Source organism: Ochotona curzoniae, unplaced genomic scaffold (genome assembly GCF_017591425.1).
Source record: "Ochotona curzoniae isolate NIBS_2020 unplaced genomic scaffold, NIBS_Ocur_1.0 contig_46, whole genome shotgun sequence".
Classification (NCBI taxonomy): Eukaryota; Metazoa; Chordata; class Mammalia; order Lagomorpha; family Ochotonidae; genus Ochotona; species Ochotona curzoniae.
In genome coordinates this window covers 3,071,426-3,090,600 of record NW_024466340.1, presented here as the reverse complement: position 1 = coordinate 3,090,600, position 19,175 = coordinate 3,071,426, and positions in this window count along the sequence as shown.

The window sequence follows — 19,175 nt, the reverse complement described above, 5'->3', positions numbered from 1 at the left end:
CTGGGCTGTCACTGAGCAGAAACTCAATTTATTTGGTTTTTGCCTGGAGATGGAGCATGATTTTTTGACAGATGTGCCACACATCCCATCATGAGGGCTGAAAGAGACGTCACGACGTGATTGGGAAAATTACAATTTTAACATCCATTTTCTTCCCACTTATTTTCCAGGACAGCAGCCCCTGGTTGCTAACAGTTAAATATAGATGAGCTCCACGGGTCTTTTTGGTCTGTCTCTATTGAATGCAAATGCCATTACTTGGACTGGACTGGGTATGTGTGTGTGTGCTTATTGAACCTACACAAAAATAAGAAAAAAAAAAATGAACAAATGAGAAAAGTCTAGAGAAAGACAAGCCTCTCTGGAAGACAGGACTCGGGTTATTTCTGGGCGCTGAGAACTAAGATCCTTTTTCTCTTAACATGCTGTATTTGTGCATATTTAGAGGATAGAATGGGATCATTGCATGCATGTACACAATGTGTATTGATCAACTCACCCTCATTGCTGTGGACATAAAATAATAATAAATATTAAAAAATTATTCATTCATTCATTTTTGTCAGAGAGAGCAGTCTCCCATCCTCTGATTCACTCCTCCCCAAATGTGAGCAACCACAGGAGCTGGACCAGGCCAAGCTGAAGCCAGGAGTTAGGAATTCATTCAGGATCCCTCCTATGCATAGCGGGAACTCCGCTGCTTGAGCCATCACTTGCTGCCTTCTAGGCACACTAGCAGGAAGCCGGACTGGGGACACAGCAGCTAGGAAAGAAACCTTTTCTTTATGATCTATTTATTTTTATTGGAAAGGCAGATATACAGAGAGGAGGAGAGACCTTCTGTCCGATGGTTCACTCCCCAAGCGGCTGCAACGGCTGGAGCTGAGCCAATCCAAAGCCAGGAGCCAGGAACTCTTCTGGGTCTCTCACGCGGGTGCAGGGTCCCAAGGCTTTGTTTGGGCCGTCCTCAACTGCTTTCCCAGGGCACAGGCAGGGAGCTGGATGGGAAGTGGGGCCGCTGGGATTAGAACTGGCACCCATATGGGATCCTGGTGCGTTCAAGGCGAGGACTTTAGCCGGTAGGCCACCATGCCGGGCCCGGAAAGAAACCTTGTAATATGAGGTGCAGGAGTTGCAGGTGGAGGCTTCACAGGTTTTGTAACATGGTGAAAAGATTCTGTGGGTTCAAGGATAGAGAAGAAAATTTCCACTTTTGGTGTGACGAAGGTTCAGGAATGTTTTACATAAACACAGAAAGACTTCAACATTGGTGTGAAGTGGAATTAAGAGGCAAATCTAATTTGGCAGCAAAAATCTTACAATCCATGCCAGTGGAGAGATAGTCAAACATTTTGTGGAAAATACGTTTTTGGTTGTCTTTTTTCCCATTTTTCCATAGACCTTCTGAAGCACCTTGCTCCATTTGGGTGGTGGGTAGATCCTCTGCTTCCCCTCCCCCACTCTTTTCCTTTGCAAAGGTGCTGAGCTAGCTTAGGCAGCTGTGGGTTGGCCCAGCTGTCAGAGGCCCCCAGCTGGAGAAGTGCACTGGCTACTTCTTCCAGCTGCCAATGACAGGGTCAACACCTTGTGGGAAAGAATAATACCGAAGCATCAGCTGGTGGAAGAAGTCCAAGACAGCACAATAACTGAAGGGAAGGAAAGAAGTTTTTATTGTTTTAGTTGGCAGCTCTCTCTGGATTGTTTTTAAGAGAATTTGGAGAGTGTAAGATGTGTGTGAGTGTGTGTGTGTGTGTGTCTGGGTGTGTGCACATATGCATAAAGGAGGCAGAAGAGAATTGAAGGTCCATGTATGGAAAGGCTGGGAGAGGAGGGGAAAGGAAACTCTGGGTTGCCTGGATATGGAGGTGGGCAACATACTTTGCTGAGCGGGGGCCTGCAAAAGAGAACAGGAAATTGCTAGTGCAAGAGGCAACATTAAGGAAAAGAAAACTTGATTTTTATAATAAAAGATTTATTTGGAAGAGCAGCTGAGGTAGAGAGAGAGAGAGAGGAAAAGAAAAGGAGAGAGAGACAGAGAAAGAGGTTGAGAAAGAAAGAGAGAGAGAATATTTTATCCACAGGTTCACTTCCCAAATGGCTGCAATGCACAATTGTTGGGGTTATCCAGGCTGAAGCCAGGAGCCAGGAGCTTCTTCCAGGTCTTCCACATGAGTGCAGGGGCCCAAGCACTTGGGTCATCCTCAGCATTAATAGGGAGCTGGATCAGAATTGGAGCCGCCAGGACTTGCACCTGCACTCTGATATGGGATGCTGCCACTGTAGCAGCAATTTACCGTGCTACAAAGAAAACTTTATTGTTTCTGTGCTGTGTGTGTGGATAGTGGATAGTGGATAAACAGCAGGATACTCCCTGACTCTTGTAACCTGGGCTGGTGAAATGGATGGTGAATGAGAAGGTGGGCACAGACCCTGAGCCAGCCCGGGGGGAGGGTCCCCAGCACCCGCAACTCCCTCCTCCCTCCCGTCCCACCAGAAATAGTTTCCGGGAACTGTGTTACTTTCCCTGCCCAGTGGTGAGATAAGGCTGCCTCTGAGCTGACACTGTTGACAGGCGCCTTTGATCTTGGGTTATCAGGACCTATCTCTGTGCCCTGGGTTTGCTCTGCCAGCTCTGCTTACCTCCACTGAGAGGGCGTCCCAGAAGGTCACTGCCACAGAGGCAGCCCTGTTGGCCTTGGACTGGAGTGCTCCCTGCCAGGAGGGCACCCTCCTTGATTCCCGGAGCAGTGGGGGCTTCCTGGGGCAAGCCGACACACGTTCATGTGACTGACTGGATGCCATTTTTGGGTTGCCTGCACCCTGAGCCCAAAGGAGGACAGGATTGACAGCTGGAGAGTTTTGCTGCTGCCGAGACATTGGATGATACTGGCAAACTGCACTGCTCTTTGGGCCTCTGTTTGCATCTCCTGTGTCATTAAAGGACTGTGGAAACCGCTCTTCAAGTAGAATCAGCTGCAAAACTCCAGTGTGTCCACCAGACTAAAGAACTGGCTGGAGGGGCTGGCGCTCAAACTCCTTCATCGATTCTTGGTTTCTATTCTAGTCTGGGTGTCAGCATTCCACGGACATCTGCACCAGTACCACTGGTTGCTGGCTTAAAACCTTGGGAATTTATTCTCTCACAGTTCTGGAAATTGGAAATGCTTAATCAGGGGACAGATAAGGCTGTGACCCCACAGGGTGACTTACCGCTGCTGGCTTCTAGCAGTTGGTGCTCCTTAACGCACCTGGACTGGCAGGTGCACCACTCCCATCCTGAGCGGTCACATCACTTTCTTATCATGTCTCCTTGCTTCTGCACCGGCCTGTGTTTGTTCCCAGAGCCGCACCCCCCCAACCACCCATGGACAGCAACCTTTCTGGATTGGGGCCCCACAATGCCCGCATGTTAACTTGGTGACATAAAGGAAAGAATTTATTTCTAAACCAGGTCACATTCTCCGGTCCTGGTATCTCAGAAATTCACTTAGTCTCTTTGGTGAATACAGTTCAACACTTAACACCCATCATGTCATTTTTAAGCTTGATTCATCTGGGAGTACTTCAGAAAGTTTGTGGAAAATAGAATTAAAAGATACATTCATTCTGGTGCAAAAGGTTTTGAAATCAATGCTTCCCCCCAGTGCTCCCCCCCCCCACACACATCTTGTTTGAATTTTTAAAGTATTATTAGTTGGGGCCATTGTTGCATTGTAACAGGTTAGGTAACTGCTTGTAACACTGACGCTCCATATGGAAGTGCTTGAGTCCCAGCTGCTCTGCTTCCCATCCAGCTCCCTGCTAATGTACCTGGGAAAGCAGCAGAAGATGGCTCAAGTTCTTGCGCTCCTGCACCTGCATGGGAGACCCAGATGTAGCTCCTGGCCTTGGTCTGGTCCAGCTCTGGTCATTATGGTCATTTGGGGAATTAAACAGTGGCTGGAAGATCTCTTTCTCTCTGTGTCTCCTTCTCTCTGTAACTCTGCCTTTTAAATGAATAGAATAAATACATAAATAAATTGAGGAGTTGAGCCCTTCCTGGACATCAAGCCTGTGGGCACCTTGATCTTGGACATCCTTGCTTTTAGAACTACGAGCAATAAATTTCTATTCTTTAGAAAAAACTCAGTTGATGACTCTCCATTATAATAGCACAAAATGGGTTGATACTGCTATTATTATCCTTAGAAAAATATGTATTTGTTCATGTGTTTATTTATTTTGAAAGTCAGTTACAGAGAAGAGAGAAAGATTTTATATCCTTTGGTTCACCCCCCAGATGGCTGCAATGGCCAGAGCTTGGCCAGGCTGAAGCCAGGAGGTTCTTCTGGGCTCCTTATATGGGTACAGGGCCCAAGCACTTGGGTCATCCTCTGGTGCTTTTCCCAAACACTTTGATGGGAGCTGGATTGAAGGTGGAGCAGCCGGACACCAACTATTGCCCATGTTGGATGCTGGCATCACAAATCATGGCCTGATTTGTTGCGCCACAGTGCCTGTCCCAAGATACTGTTATTATTCTCTTATGCTAGTTAAAGAAACTGAAGCACAGAGATATTAAGTAACTTGCTCAAGGCCCACACAGCTAATAAGAGACAAACCCAGGCCAGTAGCACCCTCAGGGAGGACTGGAGCATTGAAACGCAATGGACAGTTTTCACTCTTGTTTCCCTAGGTCTTAGTTTTAGGGTGAGAAATGGGGAATTGAGCTGGTAAGGACTTGAAACAAAAAGCAAACAGGATGCTGTCGTCAGAAGATTCCATTTGCCCTTATGTGCATGGAAATGGGCGCTCCGGGGGCACACAGCTAAGCATGGTGGCAGTCCATTGTCTTGCTCAGTCACAAGGATGCTGGACATGCCTGGGGAAGAACTTGGACAGCAAGGGCTAGCATGAGCAGGCTCACGTGGGGAGGGGTGCTATCATTGATATCCTATTTCCCTCTGTTTCTAGTTCTTCTCAAGGGCTCCTCGGGTGTCGGGGACACTGCTCAGCCATGTGGCACTGGGTGCTTGCAAGCCTGGACTCCTACCTGCTGGGGTCTGGAGCATGGAGTCACTGGTAGTTCCTGTTTGTCCCACTCACTGTCAGGTGCAGGTATTGGCTGTAGTGGTTAAGATCCTGCTTGGGGATCTAGCACAGTAGTTTAGTGGCTAAAGTCCTTGCTTTGCATGCTCCAGGATCCCATATGGGCACCGGTTCTAATCCCAGCGGTCCCACTTCCCATCCAGCTCCCTGTTTGTGCCCTGGGAAAGCAGTCTAAGATGGCCCAAAGCCTTGGGACCCTACACCTATGTGGGAGACCTGGAAGAAGCTCCTGGCTTTGGATCAGCTCAACTTCTGTTCTTCTGTTGTTGCAGCTATTTGGGGAATAAACTAGTGGATGGAAGATCTTCCTCTCTCTGTAAATCTGACTTTCAAATACAATAAATCTTAAAAAAAAAAAAAAGAAAGAAAAGAAATTAAAAGTGAAAAAAGACCCTGCTTGGGCACTGCATCTGGCAGGAAGCCTGGTTTGAGTCTCCACTGGTTTATTCCCAATCCAGCTTCCTGTTAGTGATTCTAGAACGTTGGATCACTGTTACCCACTTGGAAGATGCACATTGAGTTCTGGGCGCATGCTTTTGACCAGGCTCAGATCCAGCCGCTGTGAGCATATGTAGGAGTGAACCAGTAGATGGAACATCCCCTCTTTCTCTTTCTCTGTCTTTCAATTCAAATGATAACAAAAAAGTAATTTTGACAAGTTTGTTACCAACAAGACCCTTGTCCTCGTGGTCCCCACCATCCAGATGACAGTTCTCAGCGATGTCAATCACTCCACAGTCAAACCTTCACGGTGCATGAGTGTCAGTATCACCCAGGACTCACTGATGGGTGAGGTACAAGATTCCTGACTCAGGAGAGCCAACAGGTAAGACTAAGAGCCTCAGAGAGGCCCCTGCATAAAGAGGAGAGCAAGAGGGCAGACAGCAAGGTCACAGGGTGATTCTGAGGCCAGCCAGGGGCCCGGGGTAGGGACTGCCCACCCAGCCTGAGCAAGTATGCAAGGATGAGTCATGGTAACCCAGCCCCACAGTCCAAGGGAGGCCTTTGGTGACCAGAAGGCCAGTAGGAGTGCCAGTTGAGGAAGGTTCAGCATTCCCAAGGGAGCTAGCTGCACCCTGCCAAGCTCTGCCAACCCCGGTGGCGGGGGGGTGGGGGCGGTGGGGTGGGGGGGGGGAGGCATGCTGTGACCCTGGGTCACCTGGAGAGCAGTTGGGGTCCTGGCAAATGCAGTGGATTTGCCTGAGTTTATCCTCAGCCCTTTTCAGCATTTGGGTTTCTTTAGGCAAATGCTGTGCTTTGATCTACATTCCCTCTACAGGATATGTAAATATGAAATGTACCACGCAGTGGGCAGCTCAGGCAGGCTAACAACAAACAAAAGCACCTCAGCGACTGGGTTGCTGTGCAGGGAGAAGAGGTGGCTTGGAGGTGAGTCCCCGCTTACCTGCTCCAAGAGCAAAGCCTGTCACCCATGTGGAGTCTTGGATCCCGGCAAAGACCTGTGGTGTACCACTGCCGCTGCCCCAGAGATCTCACTTGGAGAACCATTGGGCTGAATTAGAGCTTGGGACTGAGTTGCTTACTGGGAGCCAACTCTGTTCCATTTGTAGGAGCGACAGGGGAGCCATGTCCAGGAGGATTTTGAGGCTGTGGGAGAGATCGCTGTCCAGGAATTGTCTGTAAACCGGTGTGACACGGAGGACACAGTGTGGATTTTCTGAGCACCATTTGCTGGATGCTTTAGAGAAGGACTAAGGAATCCAAGAGATCAGTTCCCTGGGCAGAGAGGGGAGTGAGAAGGAAACCTCTGCAGGTGCCAAGACAGCTCAACTCTGATGAGGGCAGCAGCCCCACGTGCGAGCCAGTGTCGGTGGAACGTCAGAATTGGAAAAGCCCGGTGAGATCAAGTTCAACGCAACTGTTTCATCTGACAGAGGAATGGGCTCATCCAAAGGGTGGGATTGGCCTGAAGGCATCAGTGCACCTGTCTGGCTCCACTTGGGGTAGTGTGCTCAGAGCTGATGAGAAAAATTCCTCAGGCCACCCAGTGCACCTGTCAAGGGGACAAACGGATGAGATCTGGTAGAAAGGGTAAAGGAAGCGTTTTGAACTCTGAAAGTTACACAACTCTGTAACTCGTGTGTGAGTGTGTGTGTGAGTGTGTGTGTTTGTGTGCGTGTGTGTAGGAGGGAGGAGGCAAGGCAGAGGGAGAAGGAGGGTCCCTGAAGGCAGGGATGGGGGAGAGGAGATGGAAGATAAGAAATTCCAATTTTAATCTCCTTATTTCCTCTGCTTTCTCAGACTCCACCGTATGTAAACTGTATGCAAATGTGTTTACTTTACATTTTCTTTCAGTCCAGTCACTCAGCTGTCAGGAGCTATATCAACATGTCAGTCTGGCTGAACAAACAGCGTTTTGAGTGGAAATATTTCGGATAAACAGACACGATGTTATGACATATCAGAACTCCCCCAACGTGGAGGAGGGAGGGGAGGAGACGGCGGTGGTGAGGGGGGCGGGGTAGGAGGCGAATGAGGGAAGCCACAGAAAGTGGATCTGTTTACCCTGGCACAGATGCTGTATGGTCAGCTGAAAACAAAATAGGATTTTTATGACTTGTGTGTGTGTGTGTGTGTGTTTGCGGGGTGGAGGTGGGGGCGGTGGCTGTGAGTTTCCCTCGCCTGTGGCATTAATGCATTTTGTCAGCTGAAGAGAAGGCCTGTTGGGCGGGTTCCATGGACATTTCTGTTTGGTATCCCTGCTGATTCTGCAGGAGGGAATCAAGCAAGCACAGAAAAGAAACACCCACCCGGATTAACTCAATTAGAACTGGGGAGACCAGTTGCTTGGCTGAGCCTGCCTGCCAGCTCTTTACAGCCCTGTGTGTGGCTGCAGGAGGAAGCGCAAAGACCTTGCTTGTGGGCAGGGGACAGGCGGGACAGGGGTGGTGGCCGGTGGAGATAGAGAGTGGGCATCTGACCACTCTCTCATGGGAGTTTCAGATAAAGGGGTTCAAGGCACATTTACATTGGTACAACCATGCAGTGAAACCCACACAATTGTTTTCATGATCTATATTTCCACCCTGATGGGATTGCATTTATTTCCTCTAAAAAAAAAACCCTAGGAAACTTATCTTTGAATTCATTTGGCTGTGGGCTTTGGGCACTCGCTTTGTACTTTTTTCATTTTTGGCCAAACCCATCAGGTAGCCTGGCTCAATATGCAAAACTATATATATAGCAGGAATATATATATATATATATATATATATAGCAGGAATATGCTTTGTTTTTCACAACACTTGTGCATCTATCTCTTGTCCTTAAACACACACACACACACACACACACACCCCACAGACAAGGTGTTTTATTGGCTATGTCTGCTCCTAGTTTCCAAACTAGACCATATTGAAAAAAGAACTCACCTTTTTTCTTAAAATAATACTTCTTCCTCAGCCCCTACAGCAGGCTGCCTGTCATGTGCTGGGCTGTTCCCAGCCCAAACCCTGTAGAGTTGGAGTAATTCTCCTCATTTTGGGGACCAGAGAAGGGTCTCCCACGGTCACTCAGCTGGTGGGTGACCGAGCAGCAGTCAGACTGAGGTCAAGCTGGGTCCAGAGTCTGTATGATTCTGCATACATCTGGGGTTCCATTGCACTGAGGAAGGGGGCAGGCCTGTGACAATGGAGCTTTAGAGGAGTGAGGAATTGCCAGCCAAGTTCCCCCTGGCTGAACCTGTCCACCCCTCCGCTGAACTCACCCAGAAAGACAACCACGTGGTGGTCCAAATGTGGGCCTCGGCAGCTGCCCCAGGGATGTGCTCGGAAGAGATTGGCAAGGTCCCGTTGCCTGAAAATGTCTCCCTCTGCCACCTGTTGTGTGGCCTCAAATTCCACTCCCAGAGAGGCATTCAACGAAAGATTCCACCGCAGAGTTTCGGGACCCATGGATGGTCTCAGGGTGGACACTTACCCGGGACTGATCTGACCCAAGACGCCTCCTGAGCAGCAGCAGCTTGATTTTAGCAGGTGGCGTCACAGGTAGCCTGAGAGACAAAAAGGGAACCCACCAAGAGAGGCTCATGGGGCGACAGGGCAGTGGGTGGGGTGGGGATTGTCTGCTGGCGTAACATGGTCGGGAGACAAGACTCCCCACGTTTCCAGAGTGGGGCCTGCCAAACGCCCACCTGTCTCATTGCCAATCCTGGCTGCTGCATCGCAGGCTGGAACCCTAAATAACCATGCTCGGAACAGGGGAAACCCAGAGCTCATCATGGGACTGCAGAATGTCACAGCTGCTTCCCCGGGCGGCCTGAACTTCAGGCAGTCACGTTCTGTCTGAGCTCCTTTTTCCATGATTGCTCCACCTGAAGGATTATTCTCTTAGTATTTTCCTCTAAACTGACTCACTTAAAAAAAAAAAAAAATAAAGACACGTCCATTTTAAGGCTAGCATACATAAAGTCCAGCCTTTTGAAGAAAGAATATGGATACATTCCAGCCCTCTAGTGTTTGTGTGGCCAATGCAAGGATTCTTTTTCTTCTCTCTTCCAGTCTCTCTCAGGAGGAAAGTGGGCCTGAATGAAACATTTCTAAAGAAGCTTCTACGCTCACATCATTCACTCTCGCTGTTTGATCTGTTCATTGCACTTTTATTTTCCTGTTACCTGCCGAACTTAAAACGAATGCTCTTCTAGATGCTGCTATAAATGAGGCGACACACACACACATGCTCAGAGATATCTTCTATCTGCTGGCTCACCTTCCAAATGCTTGTAACAGCCTGGCCAGGGCCAGGGAGCAGCCAAGAGCTGAGATCTCAGTTCCAATGGGTGGCAGGAACCCAAATACTTGAGCCGCCCCTTGTCGCATCCCTGGATGCACATTAGCAGGAAACTGGGCTGGAAGCAGAGTGGCTGGAACTCAAACTTTGGCACTTTGATGTGGGATGTGGGTGTCCCGAGAAGTAACCCAATGACTGCATCAGACACCTACCACCCTCCGTGGGTCTTGGTTCCCCCAAGTCGAGGAAGAAGAGAATGATGTTACTGTGGGTCCTTCGTTCTGGCAGCCTGGAAGGAGCAGGATGGATCTGAAGTCTGGATTTGGTTGCTTTGTTGAGGTTGTAGATGAATTTATTTATTTATTTGTTTGTTTGAAAGGCGGGGTGGGGGTGGGGTGGGGATGGGAGAAAGAGATAGAGAGATCTTCTATGTGTTAGTTCATTCTCTAAATGGTTAAAACAGCTGGGGCTAGGTGGGACTAAAGCCAGCAACCAGGGGCTTCTTCCTGGTCTCTCACATGGGTGGTAGGGTCTCAGGTGCTTAGGCCATCTTCTGATGCTTTCCCAGTCGCATTGTCAGAAAGCTGGATCAGAAGTAGAACAGCTGAGACTTGAACTGGCACCCCCCCCTGAGATGCCAGCACCCTAGCAGACAACTTAACCCACTGTGTCACAACACTGGCCTTTATGTCTAACTTGTTGGGGACAGTCCCTGAATATTTTGCATCTATATTGGAGCGTGCGAGTTGAAGGAGACGATTCTGAGATTTTTCCTATTTTTGAAAGTCAGATTCTTGAAAAGTTAATAAAATCGTGACTTCCAGCTTTGGCTCTTGTGATTCTTTTTGTTAAAATAAGATTTATGTATTTACTTGAAAGAAAAAGCAGCACATACACACACGGGAGAAAGAGGGAGAAACAGATTTTCATCTCCCGATTCACTCTCTAAATGCCCATAGTAGTGGAGACTGAGCCAGGCTGGAGGCACAAACTCCATTTAGTTGCAGTCTCCATCTGGGTCTCATACATGGCTGGAAGCCATCATCCCTCGTCTCCCGGGATGTGCATCAGCAGGGAGGGAGGGCAAGAAGTGGAGCAAGAACTGGAACCCAGACATTTTGCTATGACTTGTAGGCATCCCAGGTGACACCTTAACCGCTGTATCTCCCCCACCTTACGGTCTGATCCTGATTCCTAACTCACTCCGTTCAGCAGCCCCATGCTGCCCTCCTTTCTTGCTGGGCTAGTTTGCTGTCAGCAGCCTGAGCTATGCAGGAAGTGGGCTAGGTAATGGAGATGCAGATGGAAGGGCTTCTTCACAGCTGTGGAGGCGGAGGTGGGGGGTTGGGGGGCAGGACAGGGAGACACTGGGCCACTCTTGAGGATGCCTGAGAGTCAGGTGAGCCCGGAGGTGAGGCAGAGTGCAGAGATGACGTTTCCCAGGACTGCCTAGGGCCACCTTCCCGTGTCCTGGCTGCTCAGATATTGGAAACACAAGTGCTTGGACAAAGCCACTGGCTCATCAGCAGCAGATTCAGACCATTCCTCTGACTGCTGCCTAGAGTGGTGGCCGGAGCCCAAGGCACGTCCCAGGCTCCCCCAGGGCCCCGGGAAGGCAGAGGGCGGGAGTGCTGCCGTGGGTCAACTCCCTACACACCCCAGCGGCAGGTGTTCCACAAGCTTCCCACACAGGCTTGCCAAAGCTGGCCTCTCGCTCTGCAGCACGCACGCGGGCGTGCTCTTTCATTCTCGGGCCCCTCTCAAGAGCAGCTGGCAGGGCCACCAGAGGCATCTGTGCGTAGTGAACAGACTCGGGCAGGGGGTGGGGAGGTGGGGGAACAGGGAGGATGGAGATGGGGCCCTAGCTGACCTGCAGCCCTGGGAACCCACCCTCCTCCTGCATGTGTATGCCCAGTTGCAGACTTGCTGGGCACCTTCTTGGTAAAGGACAGGCAGGGTCCAGTTTCATGTGCAGTGAAAGGAACAGAGCAGGGCAACGCCTGCTGGATTCTTGGCCCTGTGAGCAGCCGTGTCGTTAGCGTGTTATTTATGGTGCCCTCCTGACTCTGGTCTGCCATTAGTCCTCTGGGTGGGGCAGTGTGCCCTCACCAATCAATCACTTTACCAGCCCTGTAGGCTCCCTTAACCAGTGCCCACCTGGCAGTGTCATGTTCTGCGTGGAGCAAGCATTGTTCCAGAAGCTGGAGGAAATGCTTTGCGCGACTGTCTGTGTCTGTGTTGGCTTATTATTTTTTTTTATAAAGTGAGTTTTTAAAAGATTTATTTATTTTTATTGCAAAGTCAGATATACAGAGAGAGGGAGAGACAGAGAAAATCTTCTGCCCGATGATTTACACCAAGTGACCGCAATGGCCAGAACTGAGCCAATCCGAAGCCAGGAGCATGGAGCTTCTTCAGGGTCTCCCACATGGGTGCAGGGTCCCAAGGCTTTGGGCTGTCCTTGACTGCTTTTCCAGGCCACGGGCAGGGAGCTGGATGGGAAAGTGGGGCCACTGGAATTAGAACCAGCGCCCACATGGGATCCTAGTGCATGCAAGGCAAAGGAATTTAGTTGTTAAGCCACCATGCCAGACCCTGGCTTATTTTTTTAAAAAATTTATTTTAACTGTGTTGATTTGAGAGGCAGAGTAAGAGAGCCAGTGTGAAAAAGACAGCAGGATCAATAGCGAGAGAGGGAGAGAGCTCTCATTTGGTTAGCTCATTCCTCAAATGATTTTAAGGACAGGGGCTGAGTGAGAGGTGGGCGGGAGTGGGGCACGGCTAGGAACCAAGACTTCAGTGCGGTTCTCCCATGTGGGTGACATGGACTCAATGAATTGAGCCGTCACCAGCTGCCACCTCTTTCCCCGGTGCCAAGATGGACTGTAGCAGGCAGTTGAAGTCAGGAGCTTCAGCCAGGTGTCCCATCTGGGAGCTGGAGTGGCAGACACGGACGGGGTCTGAAGCATTAGGCTACCAGCTGCTCTGTGTGTCGCTTTGTTAATGTTACAGTCACGCAGTTCGTTACCCTGGGTTTCCTACATTAAAAATGTTGTGTCTAAAAGCGACTCCAAATGCACCTCCTTAGCCATTTTTTAAACAAGCGGATCGGCAGCATAAAGGAGGTTGGTATGTGGTATCACAGATGTCCAGGACTTTCTCATCTTGCAAAGCTGAAGCTCTGAGCCCATCGCCCCTCCCCTCCAGCTCCAGACAACATCTAGTTCCTGTCTCTTGGAGCTGGATGGACGTACAGGTCTTCTAGCAGTGGCTCATTCACACCGGTCTTTTCCTGAGCGGCCTCTTTCACTTAGCATAACGCCCCTAAGTTTCTTCCATGCTGTTGTAGAATATGATTGTACTTCCTTCTGTTTAAGGCTGAATACTATTCCATTGTACAGTTATACAGGGCCATATTATGTTTATTTCTGCTCAAAGGGGACACGTCAGTTGCTAATCTTGCAGCTATGAATCTGGGTGCACAAACAGTGGATCCTTTTGCTGGTAAATGAAGATTTCAGCGATATGATTAACCAATTAATAGATTAATTAATTAAACTAATAAGATTAAGCCTACAATACTAAGGCCTCCCCTAGCCTCTCTACCTGTGATGATAAATTGGCCACTTGCTGTCTGTTCAGCCGTGTGAATTCTGTTCACGCACTCAGCCCATTGGTAAGGTCTGAGTGATTCCAAGACTTTGTATGCTGGGGAAGATGAGGAGGGGGTGCCTGTGGCTGGACCCTGGCGGCTTTATAAAGAAGAGGGAGAGAGGCCGTGGAGACACAGACAGGTGCATCTGTTTCTTGCCAGGTGATGCTGTGTGAGCCAGGTGAGTACCCTCCATGATGACGTCACCAGACCTGGAGCCCTGAAAAGTAAGAGCCCAAACGAACCTGTTCTTTATCAAGTCACCTGCCTCAGGCATTACATTAGAGTGACAAGAATGGACAATGACACACAGTCACGCTCTCTCTGCTTCTCAAATAATAATTAAAAAAAGACTACTTCACTTGCACATGCACAGGTGTGGGTGAGAATACAGAGTAATTTTTGAAAGAAAAATGCATGCAGTCAGTTCTGTCAAAGTAATAAATGCCACAGCACTGTGCCAAATTACACTAAAAAAAATCGCAGGCTTTACTGCAAGCGAGGGCAAAGGATAACACTCTGTTGGCTGGCGGCGTGGTCTAGCGGCTGAAGTCCTCGCCTTGAACGCACTGATATCCCATATGGGCGACGGTTCTAATCCTGGCAGCCCCTGCTTGTGGCCTGGGAAAGCAGTCGAGGTCGGCCCAAAGCCTTGGGACTCTGCACCCATTTGGAAGAGCCAGAAGAAGCTCCTGGCTCCTGGTTACAGATGGGCTCAGTTCTGACCATTGCAGCCACTTGAGGATTGAACCATTGGACGGAAGATCCTCTCTGTCTCTCCTTCTCTCTGTATTTCTGCCTTTCCAATAAAAATAATACATACATCTTTTTTAAAAAAAGTGCTGCATGGTTTGGAAATACAGAAATGCCACAATAAAGATGGCGTGTGCCTTTGGAGAGCTCTGAAGTTGGCTCGTGGTGTGGCTGGCAGAGGGATGCAGCCGGGGAGCTGCTGCCAACTGGTGGGAGGAGGCTGTCGGCATCAGAACGTGATAACATCAGGTGTGGACAGATGTGGCTCACAGCACACGGTGGGTGCGCCGAGGCAGCCGAACGGGGGAGACCGGAGGCTTCCGTTTCTTTTGTTTCTTTCTGCGTGCCTCAGCTCCACTGCCTTCTCCATTCTGCCAGTGTTGCTTGGGGATAAAATCACGCATAAGCAAATGCAAAATTTGGTTATGCTCAAATTGTTCTCTAATATATCAATCATGCCGGAACCAATTCATGTTTGGAAAACAAGCATTGTAGCAGAACTGACCACACAGAGAGAGACAGCAAGAGAGAGCACAAATGATATTTTATGGTGTGTAGGTTAGTGTTTTTGCAGTCATTGATTTATGCTATGTGTTGGATTGTTTTTTTCTCCTGGCAATTCCTGAGAATTTGTATCTTTAGCCATAGTAGTCCGTGGTGTTTTTTCTGCTGAACAGCAGTGTAGCGAACGGGGACAGCCCGGTGATCAGATCTCTCCCTGTACACGGCCAGACTGTGTTTCCACTTGTTCCCTGTTACTAGCAAGGAAGTTGTCTCCTTGTATACAGGTGTGACACTTTGGTTAAACCTCTAAAAGTGGATTTTCTGGGTCTCAAAGGAATAGAGTCTTAGTTTTCCCTTTGAGAATGATACACTAGCCTATTAATGATACTGTGGTAACATGTGCATAGTAAAAGCTACCTTTTAAAAAAATATTTATTTTATTTTTATTGGAAAGTAAGATATACAGAGAAGAGGAGAGACAAAGAAAAAGAGCTTTTGTTTGCTGCTTCACTCCTCAAGCGGCTGCAATGGCCAGAGCTGCTCGCCCATCTGAAGCTAGGAGCACGAAGCCTCCTCCGGGTCTCCCATGCGGGATCAGGGTCCCAAGGCTTTGTTTGGGCCGTCCTCAACTGCTTTCCCAGGCCATAAGCAGGGAGCTGGATGGGAAGTGGGGCCGCAGGGATTAGAACCGGTACCATATGGGATCCTAGTGCTTGTAAGGCAAAGGTTTTAGCCATTAGGCTACCATGCCGGGCCCAATGCCCAGTCTTAAAATGGTAAATTTTGGGCCCTTTGTGGTAGCCTAATGGCTAAAGCCTTTGCTTTGTATGTGCGGGGATCTGGTGCCAGTTTTAATCCCAGCAGCCCCACTTCCCATCCAGCTCCCTGCTTGTGGTCTGGGAAAGCATCGGAGACAGTCCAAAGCCTTGGGACCCTGCACCCATTTGGGAGACTCAGAAGAAGCTCCTGGCTCCTGGTTTCAGATTGGCGCAGCTCTGGTTATTGCGGCCAAAGGAAGGAAGATCTTCCTCTCTGTCTCTCCTCCTCTCTGTATATCTGACTTTCCAATAAAAATAAAGAAATCTTTAAAAAAAAATGGGCGTTTGGGGGTTGACATTGTGGTGCAGTGGATTAAGTCGCCACCTGTGACATTAACATCCCATACAAACACTGGTTTGAATTCTGGCCGCTGCACTGGTAATCTTGCTCCGTGCTAAGGTGTCTGGGAAGGCAATGGAAGATGGCCCCAGTGCCATCCGTGTTGGAGTTTCTGGCATCTGGCTTCAGCCTGGCTAAGCCCTGGATGTTGGAGTCATTTAGGGAGTGAATCAGCAGACAGTGGCTATTTCTCTGTCCCTTCCTCTCTGTTTGCAATTTTGCCGTTTAAGGAAATAAAACACCCCCCACCCCAAACACTAAGAGTGCAGTTAGTCCAGTGGTTCCAGTGTCTGAGTCCCACTTTGGAGTGCCTGGATCTGGCTCCTGACTTCAGCTTCCTGCTAACGCACACCAGAAGAGACAGTGATGACAGCTCCAGTCATTAGGTCCCTGCCACTGGACGGAGTTCCTGGTTCCCGCTCTGACCGGAGTCCCGTCCCGGCCACTGCATGCCCGGGGAGTAAGCCGGAGTAAGTGAGAACTCTCTGTTTTTTGCTCAGTTTGTCTCTCACATTAGTCACAAATGTTTAAAACCTCCCATAATTTACCATTGTAATGATTTAAAAATGTTTTCTCGTCTAAGGGCAATTTTAGAGTCACAGCAGTATTCATTGTAACCACTTTTAGGTGTGTGGTTTAATGACATGAAACACAACCACACGGTTGCACAGCCCTCACCAGCAGCCACTACTATTTAAAAACACGTATTTATTTTTATTAGAAAGGCAGATACACAGAGGGAAGGAGAGACAAAGAAAAAGAGCTTCTGTCTGCTGCTTCATTCCCCAAGCAGCCATAATGGCTAGAACTGAGGTGATCTGAAGCCAGGAGCCAGGAGCTTCTTCTGGATCTCCCATGTGGGTTCAGGGTCCCACAGCTTTGGATCATCCTTGACTGCTTCCCCGGGCCACAAGCAGGGAGCTGGATGGGAAGTGGAGCAGCTGGGATTAGAACCAGCACCCATATGGGATCCCGGCGAGGACTCTAGCCATTAGGCTACTGCACTGGGCCCTCTCTCTTTTTTTCTTTTTATCATCCTAGTGTGAAGTGCTATATGTGCTAAGTGATGGCTCCTGGTGGTCTTATGGCATCAGGTCTGACTCCACAGCTCTTGCTGTGTGAGGTTGATGAGTTTTCTTTGATGTGAATGTAAGACCACACATTTCCTGGGCTTGGGCTGACAATGACATTGGGCAGCACAGGTCAGGAACATAGCCATTTTATCATTTGGAGCTGATCTTTTGTCCAGGGTTGCTCTCTCAGTTTGATGTGACATTACTTCGGCATTCAGGGGCGTGACACAGCACATGCAGGCATGGCTTGCTTGGTTCCCGAGCTGAGGCGTGGTGGAAGCTTCCTCAAGGATAAGGCTTTGCTCCATGTTCCTGTTACAGCTATTGTTTAAGGGGTGTCTGGGTTCCTCTCTGACCATCCTCCACCCCAGTCCAGGGCCCCGTCCAGGTTTGGTCTCTTGATTGTGACCCATTTCCATCCTCAGTCTGTGCCAGGCTGCCCGCTGGGGCTGCCAGTTGCAACGTGCAGGGTAGCAAATGGATTGAGGTCACGGAGCAGATGGCAACAACTTTCAGTTGAGATCTGCCAGGCTGCATTGGAACCAGTGACCTGGAGGGAAATGCGTGTGTAATACCCTCTCTCCCCACTTGGTCCACAGCTCTGGGATCTTGTCCCTTCCCAGGGCCTTTTCAGGCTTTGCCACAGGAGGCTCCCACGTGCAGGAAAGCTCACATCTTCCCGGGCAGCAACCTGGTCTCAGCACCCAGTGCTCCTGGCCCCACCCCGCCATGTGGAGCTCACAGCACCTGATCTCACCAACTCATTAATGTGATGCCATTCTTGGAGGTTATTATTAAAATCATTTTATAAGTGGAGAAATAGAGGCAGGAGGAAGTTGGCCCAGGAGACATAATGCCTGTTGGTCAGAAGGAATTCCTCAGAGGTGAGTGGCTGGGAACACAGAACTACTGGCTGGAATAAACCAGGGGACAAACACTGCGCTTACAATGGAGCTGGAGACATACAAGTGTCTTCCTGCCTTGGCCCGTGTCTGCCTGGTGGTTTTTAGATTTCGGCTCACAGAACTCTTGGGGGAATTTGAAGGAAGTCAAGGATCTTGTGTACATAGAGACACATCTATGTCTTAATCTTGGAGCGATTATTTTTTCATTTATATTTATTAGAGCGAGCGAGCGAGAGAGAGAGATATCTTTCACCTGTTGATTCACTGGGCCAGACTGAAATCAGTATTGTGTTTCTCAATGCAGGCTTCCCATGTGGGTAGCAAGGATCCAAGAATTTGAGCCATCATCCAGGATTTGCGTTAGCAGGAACTGGGACTTGACAGTGATTAAAGGCCCGGAGCACGTGGAGTGTCACGGAAAGTGCTCTGAACTTGACATCAGAAGGTCCAGGATTGAATTCTGGTTCTTTTTCACCACTCTGGTCTTCAGTTTCTTGAGCTGCAAAGTGGGGCAATAACATTAAACTCTCAAGGTTGCTGGCACAACAGAGTATTAGACACCCTATGTGGGTCATGCCTGGCTGGTAGGTGCCTGGCATCTGCTGGTGCAGGAGACTCGGAATGGGGGAAGAGAAGCAGGGCCATTTGAAATTATGACCATGAGATCTCCGGACTGCAGTGGAGGCTGTTTTTACAAGCGATCGTCCTGGGCAAGGGCCAGCCAGCTGGTAATGGGACGGCTAATGATAGTGTGGATGACTCACAGCTTGCCTTTACTTTCATGTAGAGGGAACCCCAGGCCTTTTCCAGCCACTAGCCAAAGCCCAGGCTGGACCCACCTCTGGCCTAATAGCGCTACTCCCTGTGTAAAACAACCTTTCATCCCGGCATCAGGCAGTGCTTAATAATCATGATCTCCGGCCCCTGCCCCACCCTGTTTCATAGTTTATGGGCCAAATTATTAACCTTGATATTTTTTGCCTTAGGGGAGGAACTGTGGCACCAGAGGAGCCGAGAGCTTTGCCCCAGGCTCTGCTATAAGTCAAGCTCAGACCCTAATCATCCCTACTCCTGATGCCCAGCTAGGTACTCTGCTCTGGCTCCATCCTTTGCATATGGCTCGTGTTTTTACACATAGAGCATGAATGCTGAGTTGTTTTTTTGTTTGTTTGTTTTGTTTCATTTTGAGATTGAAATAACTTACTTGCTTGCTTACATATTGATTGTTCTTTCTTCTAGTGGCCTTTTCATTCTCTAAGTTCCAGATGACTTGTCTTGTTCACCTAGCAGCTG